This window comes from Dioscorea cayenensis, chromosome 9 (assembly GCF_009730915.1).
Source record: "Dioscorea cayenensis subsp. rotundata cultivar TDr96_F1 chromosome 9, TDr96_F1_v2_PseudoChromosome.rev07_lg8_w22 25.fasta, whole genome shotgun sequence".
Taxonomy (NCBI): Eukaryota; Viridiplantae; Streptophyta; class Magnoliopsida; order Dioscoreales; family Dioscoreaceae; genus Dioscorea; species Dioscorea cayenensis.
This window is the reverse complement of record NC_052479.1, coordinates 15108640-15130210: the sequence shown is the minus strand read 5'-3', so window position 1 is coordinate 15130210 and position 21571 is coordinate 15108640. Positions and strand designations below refer to the sequence as shown.

At 42.2% G+C, this 21571-nt stretch overlaps 1 non-coding gene across 1 annotated transcript; it reads left to right on the top strand.

The window, feature by feature from the left end:
* Nucleotides 1–7556: 7556 nt before the first annotated feature.
* LOC120269581 lies at nt 7557–7663 on the top strand. Its single transcript, XR_005539230.1, has one exon. It is a non-coding gene; the product is annotated as a small nucleolar RNA R71 (small nucleolar RNA).
* Nucleotides 7664–21571: the final 13908 nt, after the last annotated feature.

The following is a 21571-nucleotide window of genomic DNA, read 5'->3' as shown; positions in this document are numbered from 1 at the left end:
CTACTCACCATTAAGACATAGAGTGCTAAAAATCACTTCAACGCTTCACTCTGTTGCCTGCGCAATTAAGCCCGACGGAAGGTCATCCCTGGCCATTCATTCTACTATAGAACAAAAAGAACTCAATGAAATGGAGGTAGGGATAAATCCACAGGAGGGGAAGGGGAGCTCCGCTGCCTTTGAACTCACCCTCTCAACCCTCTCCAATCTAGCTTTGTCTAATAACAAGGGTCCCCTTGCAGTATATCCATAAGTGCGGGTTTGTCAAAGAAATAATCCGGGGTGAGCGGGTATCGAATCCACGGGGGAGTAGGGGAATAAAAAAATACTTAATTCGATTCTTAGCTATGTGAAAGATCAATGATAATAGAGTGTGATAATGATTCAATTGTCAACAATAAAAAGCAACAAGAAAGGGAGGAAAAGTAAAGAAGAGGGGGTAAGGCAATCGATAAAGATGGGGTACTCGGATAATGCTCCGCCTAGGATAATTGTTTCAAGTGCAAGAACCCTCTATTATGCTTTCCCTAATCAATGCAATGGTGAGTCGTGGAAATTCTTAATTACATAGTCCCAAATCTAAGGTAAACTATGCCTAACTCTATACATGTTCCGGAGGATAAATCGAATAATCTCAACACCTCACTTTTCGCATGAGAGTTGCAATGAGCTCTAGGGATTCCAATTGATAAAATCTCTTCCTAATTATAGACCTAACCCTTTGGTCAGTTGGCAGGTCCTAACCACAATTGAGCCCTACATACTAAGATCACCTCAGCGCTTCACTCCGTTGCTACAGCGCAACTAAGCCCGAGGAAGTTCATCCCTTAGACCATTCACTCTATTATAGCCGTAAAGAACTCGAGGAGCGGAGGTAGAATCTATCACGCTCGGATCGGGGAAAAGGGGGCGCTCCCATGCCTCTCGACTCACCCTCTCAACCATCTCCGATCCCTAGCTGTTTGTCTAATGCTTGTGGTGTGTCACTCACTCACAAAGGTTACCAATGAGAACTCTCAACCCTAGTGGCACTCTAGGGGAAAATGTTCATACAATCAAGCATTCAAGCTTGGAACTCACAATAAACATCAATTTAATTGAAAGCATAATAAAGAGATTCAAATGAAACAAATACATCATAGGGTTCACAATACCCAAGTACCCACTAGGGGTTTAGCTCTCCATGGAGCTAAGTACAATCAAAGAAATAGAATGTAAAAAGCAATGAAATCCATAAAATAAATCCCCTCGATAGTCATGTCGATGGTCTTGTGGAAAGTCCTCTACTCAGATGGTCAAGGATTCCCTCGTCCAGGTATAGGATACGCCTCAGCGGAAGTTCCCCTACCAACCTTCTTCCCTAAGGAATAGCGATGTCGGAGCCGTAGAACCTCTCCAAAACCTTGGCAATACCCTTTCAAAACCCTAGCTGAAGCCCTCTCTCAAGTTGGGGAAAAAGATGGAGAAAAAGAATACTAAAATCGGGGTTGATTCGAGCTTTAAATAGAGGCTGGAATCGAGGCGATTACGCAGGGCGTGGATGCTTCACTCGCCCGGTGCTGAAATTTCCACATCGGGCGTGGATAATTTCCACACGCCCGTGTGGATTCTCTAAACTCTGTTTTCTCGGCCCGTGTGAATAATGCTACTACGATACTTAGCTACAGTGTTGCTATAATGCTCTGCTATGAGTCTCTGGGCCTGAATAGCTTCCCTAATTCCATACTTTCATCGAGAGTAGCATAAGCGGGCACTGCGTTCACGTCGTGGATCACTTGCTTCTATAATGATAGGCAAGTTGGTGGAGCTCATGTTCTATGTGCATAAGTCGGAATGCTCGAGTGTGGCGCCTTTGTGCCCGCCAAATGGATGTGCCAAACTCGAATATGAGGAGGTTGGCACACACTCTAGCATTTCACATCGACTTATGTCTTCGCGTTTGAACCTTAGCAACATTTCCTCCAAAATCAGTGTATTGTAATCCACATTGGCTTCTTTCCTTCATAAACAACCTCACAACCCTACCTGCATAAAAGTAACATAAAAAACACACATATTAGTGTAAAACCCCGAGAAAAGTAGTGCTCAACATAAGGAATGAACACTTTGCATTCATATCGCACAAGCACTTATTAAACTCCCCACACTTAAGCTTTTGCTTGTCCTCAAGCAAAAAAATTAAACGATACGTGCATAAATGAAGAACATATTGAAATTGCTTGGCCTTAGGTTCACCAAAGTATACAAAGAGAGCATTCTACAAGTAAGGGAAATGTCAACATTAAATACAAAAAATCAAAGGTCTAGCTAAAAACTTGAATCAAAAAAGAAAACAAACCCAAAATCGTGTACGTGTGTGAACTCACTCAAAACATCCCAAGGTATACTCCTCAAAGTTCTAAGCACAAGGGACTTATTTATCTACAAAGATGAGAGCAATTTCAAAGATGGTAGTAGCTTCACACATCCTCTAAGGTAGCCCTTTCCAAAGCGGCCGCTAAGGTGGCTTTCACACTTTCAAAGTGGTAGCTCTTTCTACCGGAGTGGTAGCTTTCACTCATCCTATGAGATGGCTCTTTCTCTCATTAGGGCATACCTAGTATCTGATTTATGAGAGTAGCTTCATACTTCATAGGTGGTAGCTCTTTCCACCCAACAGGCACAAATAAACAATAAAACTATTTTGTTCTTTCTTTTGATTTTCCATTTTTTTTCAGAATTTAACATAAAACTTGAGTTTCCAAAAGAGTTTAAAGAGTGAGTAGTGCACTAAGTGTAAATCGGGCAAAAATTCCTAGAAATTCAAGCAAGAACTAGAGCATGAAAACATTCAATGTTAGAAAATTTCCTAAACTCAAGAATTCAATCATTGCAACTAAGGTGAACCGCCATTGGCTATGTGAGCATATATCAATCAAGAACAATATAAAAGAATGTCTGCACTATGAAACTCCCCCCCCACACTTAAGTTGTACATTGTCCCCAATGTACACATACAAGCTCACTCAAAATATATATATCATTCAAAAGCAAGTGTGGGAGAAGCAATCAAAACAATACTCCCCTGACTCCTAGTGTTGTGTTTGATGATGCTAATTCCATGGGGGTATTGTTCCGATGGGTTGTGAAGCTCACATGGCGAAGTGCCTAAGCACCTTGGCCGTGCCCATGACTAAGTCTCAATTCCCAAGAAGACAAGACCATCTGCACGCATACACGAGGGGGTTCAATGAAGCTCAATAAAAATAAAATATCTCGAGTATATATAAAAGATAGACAATGAATACAACTCGAGATGCAAAATGAAAAATAAACTAAGAAGGAGAATCCTTTCTGAGTGAACAAGTCTAAAATAAAATGCATAAAAGAAAAAGAACTAAAAATCAAATGTCGGTGTCGCCCTCGCGCGCAGGTGCTACTGCTGCTGCTGGTGAAGATGCACATGTTGGATCCACCGGTGCCTCGGTAGGGGATGAGGGTGAAGGAGGAACTGATGGCCTGCGTATCCCTAATCTCTGTAATCTCGGCTCGAGCCTCAGCTACCTCAGTCCGTATCACCCCCAAAGCACTCTCGAGCCTCTCAAAGTGATCATAAGCTCGAGATGGTGAAAATATACACACGGGAGGTGGTTCCTCTATCACTGGAGGTGCCTCAGTCTTCATCGGGGTTGGTTGAGGCTCGGGAGATGGCTGAGATGCCCCGGCTTCATCACCCTCATCCTCGGCTATGTTGTACTGACCTTGACAACATAGCACTCTATAAGCCCTCTGCGGGATCAAGGTTCTAGGATAATCAGTCGGTAACTGAGCGTACTCCTCCGTATATGTGAATACCTCCTCATACAAGCCAAGTCATACTGAAAACTGAGTGACACTCAAGGTATGGTGGTGTCCAAATACTCTGAACTGAATGGTGTCCAAACTATCGAAGCTTGCGTAAGATCTGTCAAATTCAAATGATGATAGTACCTCCAGTGCAAACCCTCGGATGATTGGCTCTCTAATTGTCAATAACTGCTGCCAACCACCTGTTGAAACGAGATCCTCTACCTCATCAATGAATTCATCTCCCTGCTGTAAATCTCACAGTATGGTCGTGTCCAGGAATCGAGTCTGTCCTAACCGGAGTCTCGACAAGCTCTAATAGCGAACCTGATGCTCTAGAATCGCAAACCTCATGCCCTCAGGCTCAGGGGATGACTCACGCGGCCTCTTATCAGCTTGCTTCTTCGATCAAGGAGCCATAATCTACAAAACTTGAAACAAAATCGATCAAACAAGTTAATAAAATAATGCTGCAGAAATCCACATGGTCGTGTGGAATTTCCGCACGCCAGTGTGGAACCACGGGGCGTGAAAACCGCACGGCCGCGTTTCAAAAATCCAAAAATACAACATAAAAATTTTTCTAGCTTCATTCTAAACATAAATCATCTTTCCAATTGAAGAAATGAAGCATTATTATCCAGATTAATCGATGGAAACCATGAATTGGCAAAGAATATGATAAATAGGGCTTACCGACGAGATGGAATGAGAAAATGAGGAACCGGCCGGAAAACCACGCAAAAATCCTACCAAATTGGCGCTATGGAGTCAGAGACTAATGTGAGAATATTTCTAAACGAATAGAGGAAAGTGAAGAGGGTGAGAAACTAATCTTCTTTAAAAAGAACTCATGATCCTTGATGTTCTGTGCATCCACACGGGCGTGCGGTAATTACGCACGCCTATGCGCTTCATTACAAGAGAGCCACAGGGGCGTACGCACGCCCCTGTGCGCTCTCGGGAAAACACTCCTTAGACTGGTCTCGTATGGGCGTGTGGAAAATACCAACGCCCGAGCGTCCGACCCACAGGGACAGTTGCACGCCCTTGTGGCTTCTCTGGACATCTGAAAAAAATACCAAGTGTTATACACGCCCGTGTGGAAATTACCGACGAGCATGGATATTCACATGCCCCACTCACAAGGGCACCCACACGCCCCTGTGTTTTTTTGGAATGGAGAGAACTCCTCTACAAAATTTCGCACGGGCTGTGGAAATTACCCATGCCGGTTTGTGGTTCACAAGGTCGCCCACAGGGACTAGTCCACGCCCCTGCGTGCTCTCGGGATATTCCGCCCAACTCTGCAGGAATTCACATGCCCATGCAGAAATTACCCATGGGCGTGTGACAGTCGCATGGTCGTTCAAAGGGGCAGCCGCACGCCCTTGTGCCTTCTCTGGATGAGCTCGCAGTGCAATTCCACCAGATTGCGGAAATTCAACACGCCCGTGTGTTTTCTCTAGATGACTTAGAAAAATTTGCAGGCTCTGCAGAAGATTTCTGAACATGTTTACACACTCAAAGGCTGCTCTATTATGCAATTTTTACCAGTGAAAAACATGAAATAGAGCTCAAATGACCAAACTTCGCCAATCCCACAGGAAAACACACAATAACTTTAAAAACCCACAATAAAAACGCAGCACAAGCATCATAAAAGTCAAGACACCAACACTTAACAATTTATTCATACAAACAACCTAACTAAAAGATAAGAAAACAGTAAACACTTGGGTTGCCTCCCAAGAAGCGCTTGTTTAACGTCACTTAGCTTGACGTACCTTGTCTTACCTCATGGGGGTTCATGAATGAAAGTTGCCATCTTACCCATGGCTTGAAAGCATGATGTGCAAAGTCTCTTGAGAGTAGAGGGTTTATTATCGGGCTTCGGACCACCTAACAATGATACGTCCAACTTCTTCGGTTCACATACGTCTCCAACAGCCTTGGAGTGTTTCCGGTGGCGTCTCTTAGCCCTCTTCATTTTCTGGAGCACTTTCTTCAAGATCCCTGGCGTAGATGGTACTTCTTCTATCGAACCAAGCATCATTACTTCTTCATAATCCTCCTCTTGGTCGAACAAAACTTCATACGGATCCAGATTGAACATTTCTTGCATGTATTCATCAATAATCTCATAAGTAGTGTCTAGAAAGTATAATGTATCATTGAACTCAAGAGAATTCTGCATGGCTTCAGCAAGGCGGTATGTGAGCTTGTCATCTCCAACTCTCAATGTGAGCTCTCCACCGTCCATGTCAATCAATGCTTTGGAAGTCCGAAAGAATGGTCTCCCAAGTATCAAGGGTACATCCGCATCCTCATCGACATCTAGCACTACAAAGTCAACCGGAAAAATGTACTTGTCCACCTTGACAAACACGTCTTGAATGATGTCTCACGGATGTCGTACTGTTCGGTCCGCTAGTTGCAAAGTTATCCGAGTAGGCCTCGGCTCGCCCAAGCCTAGCTTTTGAAAGAAGGTGTATTGCATGACGTTGATACTGGCCCCTGAGTCCGCCAATGCCATTTCCTCACCAAGATTGCCAATATTACATGGAATGATGAAGCTTCCTGGGTCTTTCTTCTTGTTCGGCATGTTCTTTTGCAATACCGCCGAGCATGAAGCATCTAAAATCACTGAAGCACTCTCCTCCAACTTCCTTTTGTTAGTCAACAAGTCTTTCAAGAACTTTGCATACTTAGGCATTTGGGCCAATGCCTCAACAAAAAGAATATTAATGTGGAGTTGCTTGAACAAACTTAGGAACTTCTTGTATTGTTCTTCCCCTTGGTCATTTTAAAATATAGAGGGATAAGGGATTTTTCGCTTAAAAAGTGGGGGTGCCACCTCTTTCTCTTTGCTTGTTCCCTCTTCTACCTCTATAACCTCGGGTGCATGTTCTTTTGACTTCTCACTTGGAAGTCTACCTTCAACCTCACAACCACTTCTCAAAGTGATCGCCTTCACGTGCTCTGTAGGATTGGTCTCTGTATTGCTCGGCAAGCTTCCATGTGGCCTTTCAGAGAGAGACTTCGCAATTTGCCCCACTTGATTTTAAAGGTTATGCAAAGAGGCGGTGTGGTAGCGAAGTGTGGCCTCAACTGATTCAAACCTAGTATTAGCAGATTGCACAAATCTAGCCAAGTACTTCTCTAGGTTAGTCATTCGGGTTTCCAAACCTGAGACTCTGTTTTCCACCTGAGGTGCTTGTTGTTGTTGTTGTTGGAAACCCGGTGGCCCCATGGCCTTTTGTGGACCGTGATTACTCCATGAGAAATTGGGATGATTCTTCCAACCCAGATTATAGGTAATGCTATATAGGTTTCCTTGAGGTCTCATGCCATTACCTACAAAATCAACATTCTCCACCAAAGAAACATCACCAATAGAGATCCGGGCAATCGGAGGGAGCATGTCCTCTACCACACCCTGTGCAATTAGTCATGGCCGCCACTCTATTTGAAGTTAGAAGATCTAACTTCTTACTCAAATTTTCCACTTGGGCCGCCAATGAAGTTACCGCATCTATCTCATCGAGACCGGCCACCTTTTTCTTCTCCCTAGCATTCCATTGGTAGCTATTTAACCCCATTTCTTTAATCAACTGGCGGGCCTCATCGGGGGTCTTGCTACCTAAGGTACCTCCTGCTGTCGCATATAAGAGTTGTCTTGTACTCGGGTTCAAACCATTGTAAAAGTTTGAACAATCATCCACTCTGGGAATCTGTGTTGCGGGCACTTCCTCAGGAGCTCCTTGAACCTTTCCCATGTCTCGAATAGAGACTCCAATTCCAACTGAACAAAGGATGATATCTCATTCCTAAGCTTTGCTGATTTTCTGGGAGGAAAATAACGGGCTAGAAAAGCTTGTACCATCTCCTCCCACGTGGTAATTGACGCTCTAGGTAATGAGTGTAGCCACTGCTTCACTCTCCCCATTAGGGAAAATGGGAAGGCTCGAGAAAATGGCATCATTCGTCACCCCATTTATCTTCAGCATATCACACACCTCGAGAAAGCTCTCTATGTGACTGTTTGGATCCTCATCGGCCAAACCATTGAATTGTGCGAACTGCTGTAACATGTGGATGAATGTCGGCTTCAACTCAAAGTTCTGAGCTGTAATCGGGGGGCGCACAATGGTCGATTGTGTCCCCAACACTGAAGGTCTGGCATAATCGGATAATGTTCGCTGTTGCTCATTCTGTTCTGCCATGTTTTCAAATCCTTCCACTTCCAAATCAGTTAAATTAGATTGTTCTTATACAGGCTCTTTCCCTTTTCTTCTAAGTGTATGTTTAAGCTTGGGATCCTCTTCAATCAATATTGAGGAATTCCCTCTGGTCATAACCTGGAGCTGCACCCAAAAAGAAAGAAAAAGAAATCAGAATGATGATAGAATAAGAAGATATGGAATAGAATGTATGATGAAATAGCTAAGAAAACAAAGTGCAAAGTATCTCTAAACGCCAACTCCCAGGCAATGACGCCAAAAACTTGACAAGGTACCCTTGCGTATATCCCGCAAGTGCACGGGTTTGTCAAAGTAATAATCCCTGGTGAGCTGGTATCGAATCCATAGGGAATAGGGAATAAAAATACTTAATTTGATTCTTAGCTATGTGAAAGATCAATGATGATAAGTCTGACAATGATTCAATTCTCAACAATAAAAACAACAAGTAAGAGAGCAAAAGTAAAAAAGGGGGTAAGGTAATCGATAAAGATGGGGTACTCGAATAATGCTCCGCCTAAGATAATTGTTTCAAGTGTAACAACCCTCTATTATGCTTCCTTATCAATGCAATGGTGAGTCGTGGAAATCCTTAATTACATAGTCCCAAATCTAAGGTCAACTTTGCCTAACTCTATACATGTCCTGGAGGAGAAATCGAACAATCTCAACACCTCGCACTCGCATAAAGTTGCAATGAGGTCTAGGGATTCCAAGTGAAAAATCTCTTCCTAATTATAGACCTAACCCTTTGGTCAAGGTGGCAGGTCCCTAACCACAATTAACGCCTAGATACTAAGATCACCTCAACGCTTCACTCCGTTGCACGCACAACTAAGCCCCAGCGAAAGTTCATTCCTTAGACAATTCACTCTATTATGGCAGCAAAGAACTCGAGGAACGGAGGTAGAGTCTATCACGTTGGAGGGGAAAGGGGACACTCCTGTACCTCTCGACTCACCCTCTCAACCATCTCCAACCTAGCTGTTTCTAACGCTCGTGGTGTGTCACTCACTCACAAGGTTTCCAATGAGAACTCTCAACCCTAGTGTCACTCTAAGGGAAATGTTCATATAATCAAGCATTCAAAGGTTGGAACTCACAATAAACATCAACTAATTGAAAGCATAATAAAGAGATTTAATGAAACAAATACATCATAGGGTTCACAATACCCAAGTACCCACTAGGGGTTTAGCTCTCCATGGAGCTAAGTACAATCAAAGAAATAGAATATAAAAGCAATGAATCCATAAAGAAACCCGCTCGATAGTCGTGTCAATGGTCTTGTGGAAAGTCCTCTACTCGTTGTCCAAGGATTCTCTCGTCCGGTATAGGATACGCCTCGACGGAAGCTCCCCTAACAACCTTCTTCCTAAGGAGTGATGATGTCCGAGCCCTAGAACCTCTCTAAAACCTTGGCCAATACCCCTCAAAACCCTAGCTGAATCCCCCCTCCCAAGTTGGGGAAAAGATGGAGAAAAGAATACTAAAATAAGGGCTGATTCGGCTTTAAATAGGGCTGGACTCGGGCAACTACATGGGCATGGATGCTTAACATGCCCGTACAGAATTTCCACACGGGCGTGGATAATTTCCACACGCCCATGTGGATTCTCTGAACTTTTGTTTTCTCGGCCGGCTGTGAACAATGCTGCTGCAGTTACTTGCTACCATGTTCGAGTGTGACTGCCTTTGTGCCCCTCAAAATAGATGTGACAAACTCGAATCCGAGGAGGTTGGCACATACTCTAGCATTTCATATCGACCAATGTCTTCGCGTTTGAACCTTAGTAAGATTTCCTACAAAATCGGTGCATTGTAATCCACATTGGCTTCTTTCCTTCATAAACGGCCTCACAACCCTACCTGCATAAAAGTAACATAGAAAACACACATATTAGTGTAGAAACCCGAGAAAATTAATGCTCAACATAAGGAATGAACGCTTCGCATTCATATCGTACAAGCACTTATCATCTAACTCTCGTAGTGTGTCACTCACTCACAAGGGTTACCAAGGTGAACGCTCAACCCTAGTGTCATTCTAAGGGAGGATTCAATCAATCAAGCATTCAAGATTGTAAGTCAAATAAAACATCAATTAATGAAAGCATAATAGAAGGTTTAATGAAACAAATACATCCTAGGGTTCACAAATCCAAGTACCCGCTAAGGGGTTTAGCTATCCATGGAGCTAGTTACAATCAACAATGAAATCGAATGTAAAAATAAGTAATCCATCGAAAACCCCCTTGATAGTCATGACGATGGTCTTGTGAAAAAGCCTCATCTCCTCCAAAGGTCCCTTGTCCGGCCTAGGACACACCTCGCCGGATCGGTGTCGAGGAAAGCTCTTCCAATAACCTTTTTCCAAGTGAAGCGTGATGTCGAAGCCAAAATCCTCTCCAAAAACCCTACCAATATCTCTCGAAACCCTAGCTGCAGTCTCCTCTCAAGTTTTGAAAATAATGGAGAAAAGAATTACTCAAATTAGGGCTGAATTGCGGCTTAAATAGGGTTTGAATCGGGTATCCACATGGCCTTGTGGATCTACCACACGGGCTTGTGGAATTTCTGCACGGACTTGGATAATTTCCACACGCCCATGTGGATTCTCTGGAATTTTCCTTTTCAGTCGGCTGTGAACAGTACCTAGTACAACAATTTGCTGCAGTATTTCCTACAGTAACCTTCTACAGTACCACCTGAAACACTCACAAATCTATGTTTTCATCGAGGTAACAACAATGGCCACACGTTTACATCATAGATCGCTTTGTTTTTTTCAATAACCGGCCTCATTGGTGAAGATCTTGCTATCAATGGACAAGACGGGATACTCGATTGTGACTGCCTTCGTGCCCTTCCAAACTATTGTGTTAGCTTGAATACATAGAGGTTGTGACACATTCTCGCATCTTGAACCCGACTTATGTCTTCGCATTTGACCCTTCTGAAGATTTCCTCCAAATAGTGGGTTTATGATGTACATTGGCTTCTTTCTTTAACATTCAGCTTCACAACCCTATATACATGAAAGTAACACAAATGCAAAAATATTATCGCTAAAACCTGATAAAAAGTAATGCTCATCATAAGGAAAGAACACTTCGTATTCTTATCACACAAGCACTAATCAAACTCTCCCACACTTATGCTTTTGCTTATCCTCAAGCAAAAATTAAAACATTGAAGATTACACGAAGGAAGTATTGGAAGTACTTGGCCTTAGGTTCACCAAAGCATACAAAGGGAGCATTCTACAAGTAAGGGAAATTTCAACATTAAATTCAAAAAATCAATGCTCTAGCTAAAAACTTGAATAAAAACGGACAACAAGCCCGAAGTTGTGTAAGTGTGTTTGCAAACTCACTCAAGTCAACCCAAAGTATACTCCTCAAAGTTCTAAGCATAAAGGGCTTATTTATATACACAAAGTAACACAAATTGAAAAAAAATGGTAGTAGCTCACACATCCTCTAAGGTAGCTCTTTCCAAAGCGGCCGCTTACGTGGCTGTCACACTTTCGAGGTGATAGCTCTTTCTACTGGGGTGGTAGCTTTCACTCATCTTATGAGATAGCTTTTTCTCTCATTAGGGCATAACTAGTGTATGACTTATGAGAGTAGCCTCATACTTTACAGGTTGTAGCTCTTTCCACCCAACAAGCACAAGTAAACAATAAACTATTTTGTTCTTCCTTTTTCCTTTTCCCATTTTTTTCTTTTTTTTCAATTAACAAAATGAAATAACTATATCTAGCCCCTTCAACAATGAACAGTAGTGAAATAAGTGCCAATCGGTCAAAAATTCCTAAAAATTGAAGCAATAACTAGAGCATGAGAACATTCAATGTTATAAAGTCTCCTAAACTCAAGAATATAATCATTATAATTAAGGTGAACCGCCATTGGCTATGTGACCATGTATGTCAATCAAAACTAATATAAAAGATATGTGCACTATGAAACTCCCCCCTTCCACCCCCCCAACACTTGAGTTGTACATTGTCCCCAATGTAAACATGCAAGTCCATTCATAATGTATATCAATCAAGAATATATGTGGGAGAAGCAATCAAAACAATACTCCACTGACTCCTAGTGTTGCATTTGATGGAGCAAAATCCTTGGGAGTGATGTTCTGACGGGTTGTGAAGCACACACGACCAAGTGCAAAAGCACTTCAGTCGTGTCCACGACTAGTTCTTAATTCCCATACTGAAAAGACCATTTACATGCATACACGAGGGGGGTCTGTAAAGCTCAATAAAGAAAAAACAACTTGAGTATATAAAAGATAGAGAAATGAATACAACTCAGAACCACAAAATGAAAAATAAACTTAGAAGGAAAGTCCTTTCTGAGTATACAAGTCCAAAATAAAGATGATGAAAAATAAAGTCAAGTGTTGGTGTCATCAGCTATCGGCTCTATTGTTGCTGCAGGATAATGGAATGGTACCGGTGGATCAGGTAATGGTGAGTCCAGAGGAGTTGGGGGAGTTCATGGTCATAGAATAAATGATGAGGCAACGTCTCGCTCAAGAATCTACTGTAGTGTGTCAAAACATGCCATGAACTATGTGTACTGTGTAGCACGTGTAGCTCAGACCTCCGCAATCTTTGTCCGTAACAACCCCCACCGCACTCTTGAGCCACTCAAATCGATCATAGGCTCGAGATGGTGAAAACATGCATACTAGGGGTGGCTCCTCTGGCACAGGGGGTGCCTCAGTCTCCATCAGTGTCGGTTGAGTCCCGGGAGCAGGCTAAGAAGCCTCGGTGTTATCACCCTCACCCTTGGCTATCTTTAGAAATGGTGTAACCAATTCATAAACTCCAGACCGAACTCTGCGAATTATCCCCATCAGTCACAATGTCTCTATGCCCAAAGAAGCAGGTATGCTCGCCTTCTAGGTTCCTCGAATCACCTCCAGGAGACCCATGCCAATGACTAGTCTCCTAATATACGGGCCTGAAAAAATAACTCCTGCTCTAACATACTAGCTCTAGTGGCGCATGTACTCAGCTAGAATGTGCCCCAGATGAATCGGCTCTCTTTGCACCATGGAGTAAAGGTATAATAGCTCCTGTCTGCTCAGTACCCCTGTGCTATCACCACGCCCGTTCACCAATCTGCTAAGAACGACATGGATAAATCTGTATGATGGTTAAGAAACACAAGTAGCCTTTGAAACACCTGACTTATACTTCCCCTCCCTACAAAGTGTTCTATATGCTTTCTAGGGCGTCAGACTACTGGGGTAATCCGTGGGTAATCTATCATACTTCTCTGTATCTATATAAACCTCATCATACAAGCCCAGATAAATAGAAAACTATGTAACACTCATACTGTAATGATGGCCGAGTGGTGTGAACTGTATAACATTGACATTGTCGAATCTCAAGTATGATCGGTCAAACTTAAGTGATGAAAGTACCTCCAAAGTGAGCTGACGAATAACTGTCTCTCGGATAGACAAAAGACACAAACAACATTCCCTCAATCTCATCAGCCATATCCTCTCCTAACTGAACTTCCCTGAGAATGCTCATGTCTGGAAATCGGGTCTGACCAATTCTGAGCTTCGACAGTCACTCGAAACGAGCCTGATGCTTGGGAATAGCGAAGTCCATATGACCTGACTCAGGGGAATGCTCCCGCGTATGCTTGTCTGTTTGCTTCTTTGACTGGGGAGCCATTCTTGCAAGATTTAAAAAGAAATTCGATCAAGAATGCTCACATGTTAATGCTACAGAAATCCACATGGTCGTGGGAAAATTCCACACACACATGTGGATCCACGGGGAGTAAAAAAATGCACAGCCACATGCTAAAAACTCACAAATACATTATTAAAACTATTGAAATTTTTTCCTAAGCACGCATTTCCCTTCTAATTGTAGAAACAAAGCAAAATCTACCAGCTCTAACAAGTAAAATCAAGAATTGTCGAAGAGAAAGAAGGAAGAAGGGTTTACCGATGAGATGAAATCGAGACACTTGAAACCGGTGAGGATCTCAAATAATCTACTCAAAATCAACAATAGGAGGTCAGAAGAGGAAGTATGTGTTTTCTAGGCAGTTGAAAGTGGGAAAGCACAGAAACTCGTTTAAATTTTAAAGAAACCTCTCAAAGTGTTTCACACTCCCGTGCAGAAATTATGCATGGCCGTAGATTCTTACTAGGCAGTTCACAAGGGCAGATGCACATCCTTGTGTCTTCTTGGGATGGAGGAGAAATTCTCTACAAAGATCCACAAGGGCGTACGGATGTTACTCACGTCCGTGTGTTTATGGGAGAGTCATCCGCAGGAGAGAGTCTACGCCCCTATGTTTTCTCGGGATAAATTTGTAAGTCTCTGCAGGAAAAAGCACGACCGTGCAGAAATTACCGACGGGCATGCGGACCGTCACAAAGTCGTTCACAGGGAGAAGTACATACCCCTATTCCCTCTCTTGATGAGCCTTGAACAAAAACGCACGGCCATGCAGAAATTCCACATGGGCGTTTATCTTTCTCTGGACACTTCGAAAACAGTGCAGGCTCTACAAAAAACTCTTGAATATATAAATAAACTCAAAGCCTGCCTTACAAAGCGACTTTACTAGAGAAAATACTGAAAATAATCTCAAACGACCAAAATTCTCCGCCAAAACACAATAAAGCATACGTTGACACCAAAATCCACAATAAAAATACAACAAAAGCATCTAGAAATCAAGATAGCGACACTCAGAGTCTTATTCATACAAATGCTAAACTAACAATTAAGAAAACAGTAAACGCTTGGGTTGCCTCCCAAGAAGCGCTTGTTTAACGTCACTAAGCTTGACGTACCTTGTCTTAACTCACCGGGGCTCATAGATGAAGATTTTGCTCTTACCCATGACTAGAAAGCACGATGAGCAAAGTCTCTTAAGGGTAGAGGTGAATTTATCAAGCTTGGTACCGCCTAGCAAAGGTTCATCCACTTTGTTCGGTTCTTGCGCATCTCCAACAGCCTCGGAGGGTTTCTTGGGGTGTCTCCTAGCCCTCTTCATCTTTCAGAGCACTTTCTTCATAATCCCAGGAGTAGATGGTACTTCTTCCTTTAGACCAAGCATTAACACTTCTTTGTTCTTCACCTCTTTGTCTAGCAACCCCTCGTATGGGTCCGGATTGAACATTTCTAGCATATATTCCTCAATTATCTCATCATTACTATCAAGAAAGCAGAGAGTATCATCAAAGTCAAGAGAATGTTGCATGGCTTCAGCCAGGTCGTATGTGAGCTTATCATCTCCAACCCTTAGTGTTAACTTCCCGCTGTCCATGTCGATCAATGCCTTGGAATTGCACAAGAATAGCCTTCCAAGTATCTAAGGAACATCCTCATCCTCATCGACGTCCAACACCACGAAATCTATAGGAAATATATACTTGCCAATTTTGACAAGCACATCTTCGATGATGCCACTTAGATATCTCACTGTTCAGTATGGTAATTGTAATGTCATCCGAGTAGGCCAAGGCTCTCCCAAGCCTAGCTTCTGGAAGAAAGAATATGACATGATGTTGATACTGGCCCTAAGTCCGCCAATGTCATTTCTTCACCCAAGTTGCCAATGTTGCACGGAATGATGAAGCTTCCTGGTTCTTTCTTCTTGTTCAATATTTTCTTTTGCAAGATTGCCGAACAAGATGCATCTAGAATCACGGAGGCACTCTCCTCCAATTTCCTTTTGTTGGTCAACAAATCATTCAAGAACTTGGCATATCTCAGCATTTGGGGTAATGCCTCAACAAAGGAAATGTTTATATGTAGTTGCCTAAAAGAACACAGAAACTTCTTGTACTACTCATCCACTTGGTTGTTCTTCAATCTAGAGGAATAAGGGATTCTTGGCTTGTACGGTGGGGGTGCCACCTCCTTCTCCTTGGTTGCTCCCTTCTCAACCTCTATGACCTCCGGTGCTTCGACATTGGTCTTCTCACTTGGAAGCCTATCTTCAACTTCACGACCACTTCTCAAAGTGATCGCCTTCACATGCTGTCGTGGATTGGTCTCGGTGTTGCTTGGCAAGCTTCCTTGCGGTTTTTCCGATAGAGACTTCACAATTTGTCCAACTTGATTTTCTAGATTGTGCAATGATGTTGTGTGGTTGTAAGGGTAGCCTCAACTGATATGAACCGTGTATTCGATGATTGTACAAATCTAGTCAAGGTTTTCTCTAAGTCCGTCATTCGGGTTGCCAAGCCGGACACTCTATTTTTCTTTTTTGGGGCATGTTGTTGTTGGAAACCTGGTGGTTCCATGGCCTTTGATTGTCATTGGTTGCTCCATGAAAAGTTGGGATGATTCTTCCAACCCTGATTATAGGTGTTGCCATATGGATTACCTTTGTTCCTCATTGCATTACCCACAAAGTCGATTTTCTTCACCGAAGATACATCACCAATAGAGATTTGGAAATCGGAGGGAGCATGTGCTTCACCACATCTGGTGTAAGTAGTCACAGCCGCCACTCTATTTGATGTTAGAAGGTCTAACTTCTTACTCAATGATTCCACTTGGGCTGCTAAAGAAGTGACTGCATCTATTTTATGGAGCCTGGCCACCTTTTCCCTTTACCGCGCATTCCACTGATAAATGGTTATGGCCATGTCTTCTACTAACTCTCGGGCTTCTTCCGGGGTTTTACTCCCCATTGTACCTCCCGCGGTGGCATCTAGCAATTTCCTTATACTCGGATTTAACCTATTATAGAAAGTTTGAATGATCATCCATTCGGGAAATCCGTGTTGTGGGCACCTCTGCAAAAGGTCCTTGAAACGCTCCCATATCTCATTGCGAAGGTTGGTCGACTTTCCCGAAGGGAAGTATCTATCAAGAAAAGCTTCGACCATCACATTCCAAGTCGTGATGGATTCTTTTAGCAAGGAATGAAGCCACTGCTTGGCTCTTCCCTTGAGAGAAAATGGGAAAGCCCTCAATCTAATAGCATCATTCGATACACCGTTAATCTTTAGCATATCACAAACTTCCAAGAGGTTCTCTATGTGGTTGTTTAGATCCTCATCAGGCAAACCATTGAACTGCACTGACTACTAAATCATCTGGATAAATTCTGGTTTCAGCTCAAAGTTCGGAGCTGTAATCGGGGATTGCATAATACTAGATTGTGTCCCTAGTACTGACAGGTATGGCGTAATCAAATAATGTTCATTGTTGTTCATTCTGCTGAGCCATGTTGTCAGATCCGTCAACTTCCATTTCAACTTGATTTGATGGTTCTTGCACAGGTTCTTTCCGTTTTCTTTAGAGTGTACGTACAAGTTTGGGATCTCCTTCAATTAATATCGAAGTGTTCCCTCGGGTAATAACCTAGACCTGTACAAAAATAAGAACAACAAGTTAGAACGATGATAAAAAAAGAAGATGTGAAATAGAATAAATGAACAAATGGCTAAGATAACAAAGTGTAAAGTATCTCTAAACACCTACTCCCCAGCAATGGGGCCAAAAACTTGACAACGCCCCTCACGTATGTCCCGCAAGTGTATGGATTTGTCGAGTAATAAAATCCCAGGTGAGTGGGTATCATATCCACAAGGAGTAGGGAGTAAAAATACTTAAATTGTTTCTTAACCAAGTGAAGATGAATGATGATTGTGTTAACAAGATGTAATGTAAACAAGAATAAAGAAACAAGAAAGAGAAGAACACAAGTAAGAGATAAGGCAATCGATGTAAATGGGGTACTTGGATATTGTTCCACCTAAGACAATCGTTTCAAGTGCAAAACTGAGTATTAAGTCTCCTAACTAATTTATTAATGATTCATGGAAATCTTTCAATACACGGTCCCAAATCTAAGGTCAACCGTGACTAACTCTATACCATGTGCCGGAGGAGAAATCGAACAATCTCAACATTTCTCACTCGGATAGAATCGCATGCATTCCAAGTGGTAAACCCTCTTCCTAGAAATAGACCTAACCCTTTGGTCCAAGTGAGAGGTCCCTAGTCACAATTAAGCCATAGGTGCTAAAATCACTTAAACGCTTCACTCCGTTGCCTCTATAATTAAGCCCCTAGCGGAAAGTCATCCCTTAGCCCATTTACTCTACTATGACCGCAAAGAACTCAAGGAAATGGAGATAGGATAAATCACACCGGAGGGGAAAAGGGGACGCTCCGATACCTCTCGACTCACCCTCTCAACCCTCTCCAATCTAGCTTTATCGAACTCTCGTAGACAACTCACTCACAAGGGTTACCAAGGTGAACGCTCAACCCAAGTGTCACTCTAAGGGAGGATTCAATCAATCAAGCATTCAAGATTGGAACTCAAATTAAACCATAATAAATGAAAGTATAATAAAAGGTTTAATGAAACAAATACATCCTAGGGTTCACAAATCCAAGTACCCACTAAGGGATTTAGCTCTCCATGAAGCTAGTTATAATCAACAATGAAATCGAATGTAAAAACAAGTAATCCATAGAAAACCCCCTTCGATAGTCATGATGATGGTCTTATGGAGAAGCCTCATCGCCTCCAAAGGTCCCCTTTTCTGGCCTAGGACACACCTCGCCAGATCGGTGCCGACGAAAGCTCTCTCAATAACCTACTTCCAAGTGGAGTGTGATGTTGAAGCTGGAAAACCTCTCCAAAAACCCTGCAAATACCTCTCAAAACCCTATGACATGACCGAATATGCGTGTAAACCGTAAGTGCACGGGTGTCCAAATAGGTGAGTGGGTATCGTATCCACAAAGAATAGTGAATAGAAACACAACGATTGCTATCTAACTATCATGAGAATAAATCGATGGTATGATAAATGAGTGATATAAAAAGAGATAAAAGAAATAAGAGAGTGAGAGACACAATAATTGAGAGGAAAAAAGCAATTGATGTAAAATGGGGCACTCGGATATTGTTCCGCCTAGGATTATTGCTTCAAGTGCAAAACCAACTATCATGCTTCCTAACTAATGCATTAATGAGTCATAGATTTCCTAAGATACATGGTCCCAAACCTAAGGTCTTCCATGCCAAACTCTATACATATCTCAGAGGAAAAATTGAACAATCTCTCAACCTCATACTCGTATAGAATCGCAATGAGTTCTAGGGATTCCAAGTGATAAACCCTATTCCTATGTGTAGACCTAACCCTTTCGTACACGTGAAATGTCCCTAGTCACAATTAAGCCATAGGTGCTAAAATCACTTCAACACTTCACTCCGTTACATCTACAACTAAGCCCCAGTGGAAGGTCATCCCTTAGCCCATTCACTCTACTATGACGGCAAAAAACATGAGGAAATGGAGGTAGGATGAATCAAATCGAAAGGGAAAAGAGACTCTCTGCTACCTCTAGACTCACCATCTCAACCCTCTCCAATATAACTTTGTATAACCCTCATGGCATGTCACCCATCCACAAAGGTTACCAATATGGACTCTCAACCCTAGTGTCACTCTAAGGGAGAAATCATTCAACAAGCATTCAATATTGGAACTCAATTAAAACATCAATTATGGAAAATATAATAAAAGGTTTAAAGAAACAATAGCATCCTAGGGTTCACAAATCCAAGTACCTAGTAGGGGATTTAGCTTTCCATGGAGCTAGTTATAATCAATAATGAAATTGAATGTAAAAACAAGTAATCTATATAAAAATCCATTCGGTGTTTGTGTCGATGGTCTTGTTGAGTGGCCTCGTCCTCTCCAAAGGTCCCCTTCTTAAGCCTAGGGCACACCTCGCCAAATCGGTGCCGACAAAAGCTCCCCTAATAACTTTCTTCCAAGTTGAGTGTGATGTCAAAGCCAGAGAACCACTCCAAAAGCCTTGCCAAAACACCTCTAAACCCTAGCCGCCGCCCTCTCTCAAGTTGGGGAAAAGATGGAGAAAAAATACTGAAATCGGGGCTGAAATCGGCCTTAAATAGGGCTGGAATCGGGAATCCACACGCCCAAGTGGGCTCCCTTGTGGATTTTTCGGATAGGTGTGTGAAATTTCCACACGCCCTTATGGATTCTCTGTTTTCACCCTTCTTCGGCTGGCTGTAAACAGTACCTGATATAGTGTTTTGCTACAATGTCCAGCTACAGTACAGGCCTAGAACACTCCCGAATCCATACTTTCATCGATGTAATGTAAATAGGCACACGTTTACGTCATAGATCGCCTTGCTTCTTCAATAACAGACATGTTGGTGGAGATCTAGCTATACATGCACAAGCCGAAATGCTTGAATGTGACTACCCTTGCCCCCCCCCAAATTGTTGTGCTAACTTGAATACGAGGAGGTTGGCACACATTCCAGTATTTTTAACCTGACTTATGTCTTCGCGTTTGAACCTTCTCAAGATTTCCTCCAAATGGTGCATTTACTATCCATAATGGCTTCTTTCTCTATTACTCAGCCTCACAACCCTATCTGCATGAAAGTAACATAAATACACACATATTAGCATTAAAACCAGATAAAAGTAATGCTCATCATAAGGAAAGAACACTTCGTGTTCTTATCACACAAGCACTTATTAAACTCCCCCACAATTAAGCTTTTACATGTCCTCAATCAAAAATTAAAACATTATGTGCATACATGATGGAAATATTGGAAGTTCTTGGGCTTAGGTTCAACAAAGCATACAAAGAGAGTATTCTATAAGTAAGGGAAATTTCAACATTAAATACGAAATATCATTGCTCTAGCTAAAAACTTGATTCAAAAAGGACAATAAAGCCAAAATCATGTAAGTGTGTGAACTCCCTCAAAACTACCCAAAGTATACTCCTCAAAGTTCTAAGTAAAAGGGACTTATTTATCTACAAACAGTAACAAAATTCAAAGATGGTAGTAGCTTCACACATCCTCTCAAGTAGCCCTTTCCAAAGTGGCCGCTAAGGTGGCTTTCACACTTTCGAGGTGGCTGTTCTTTCTACTGGAGTGGTAGCTTTCACTCATCCTATAAGATAGCTCTTTCTCTCATTTGGGCATAACTAGTATCTGACTTATGAGAGTAGCTTCATACTTCATAGGCGGTAGCTCTTTTCAACCAACAAGCACAATAAAACTATTTGTTCTTTCTTTTCATTTTCCTTTTTTCCACAAATAACAAAAGAAACAACAATAAGTAGCCCCTTTAACATCGAACTTGAGTTTCCCAAATAGTTTAAAGAGTGAGTAGTGCAACAAGTGTCAATCGGCCAAAAATTCCTAGTAATTCATGCAAAAACTAGAGCATGAGAACATTCAATGTTAAAGATTCTCCTAAACTCAAGAATACAATCATTGCAACTAAGGTGAACCACCATTGGCTATGTGAGCATGTATATCAATCTAAATTTATATAAAGGTCATGTGCAATGTGCATTCCATTGGTAGCTATTTAACCCCATTTCTTTAATTAATTGACGGGCCTCACCGGGGGTCTTGCTACCTAAGGTACCTCCTGCTGCCGCATCCAAGAGTTGCCTTGTACTC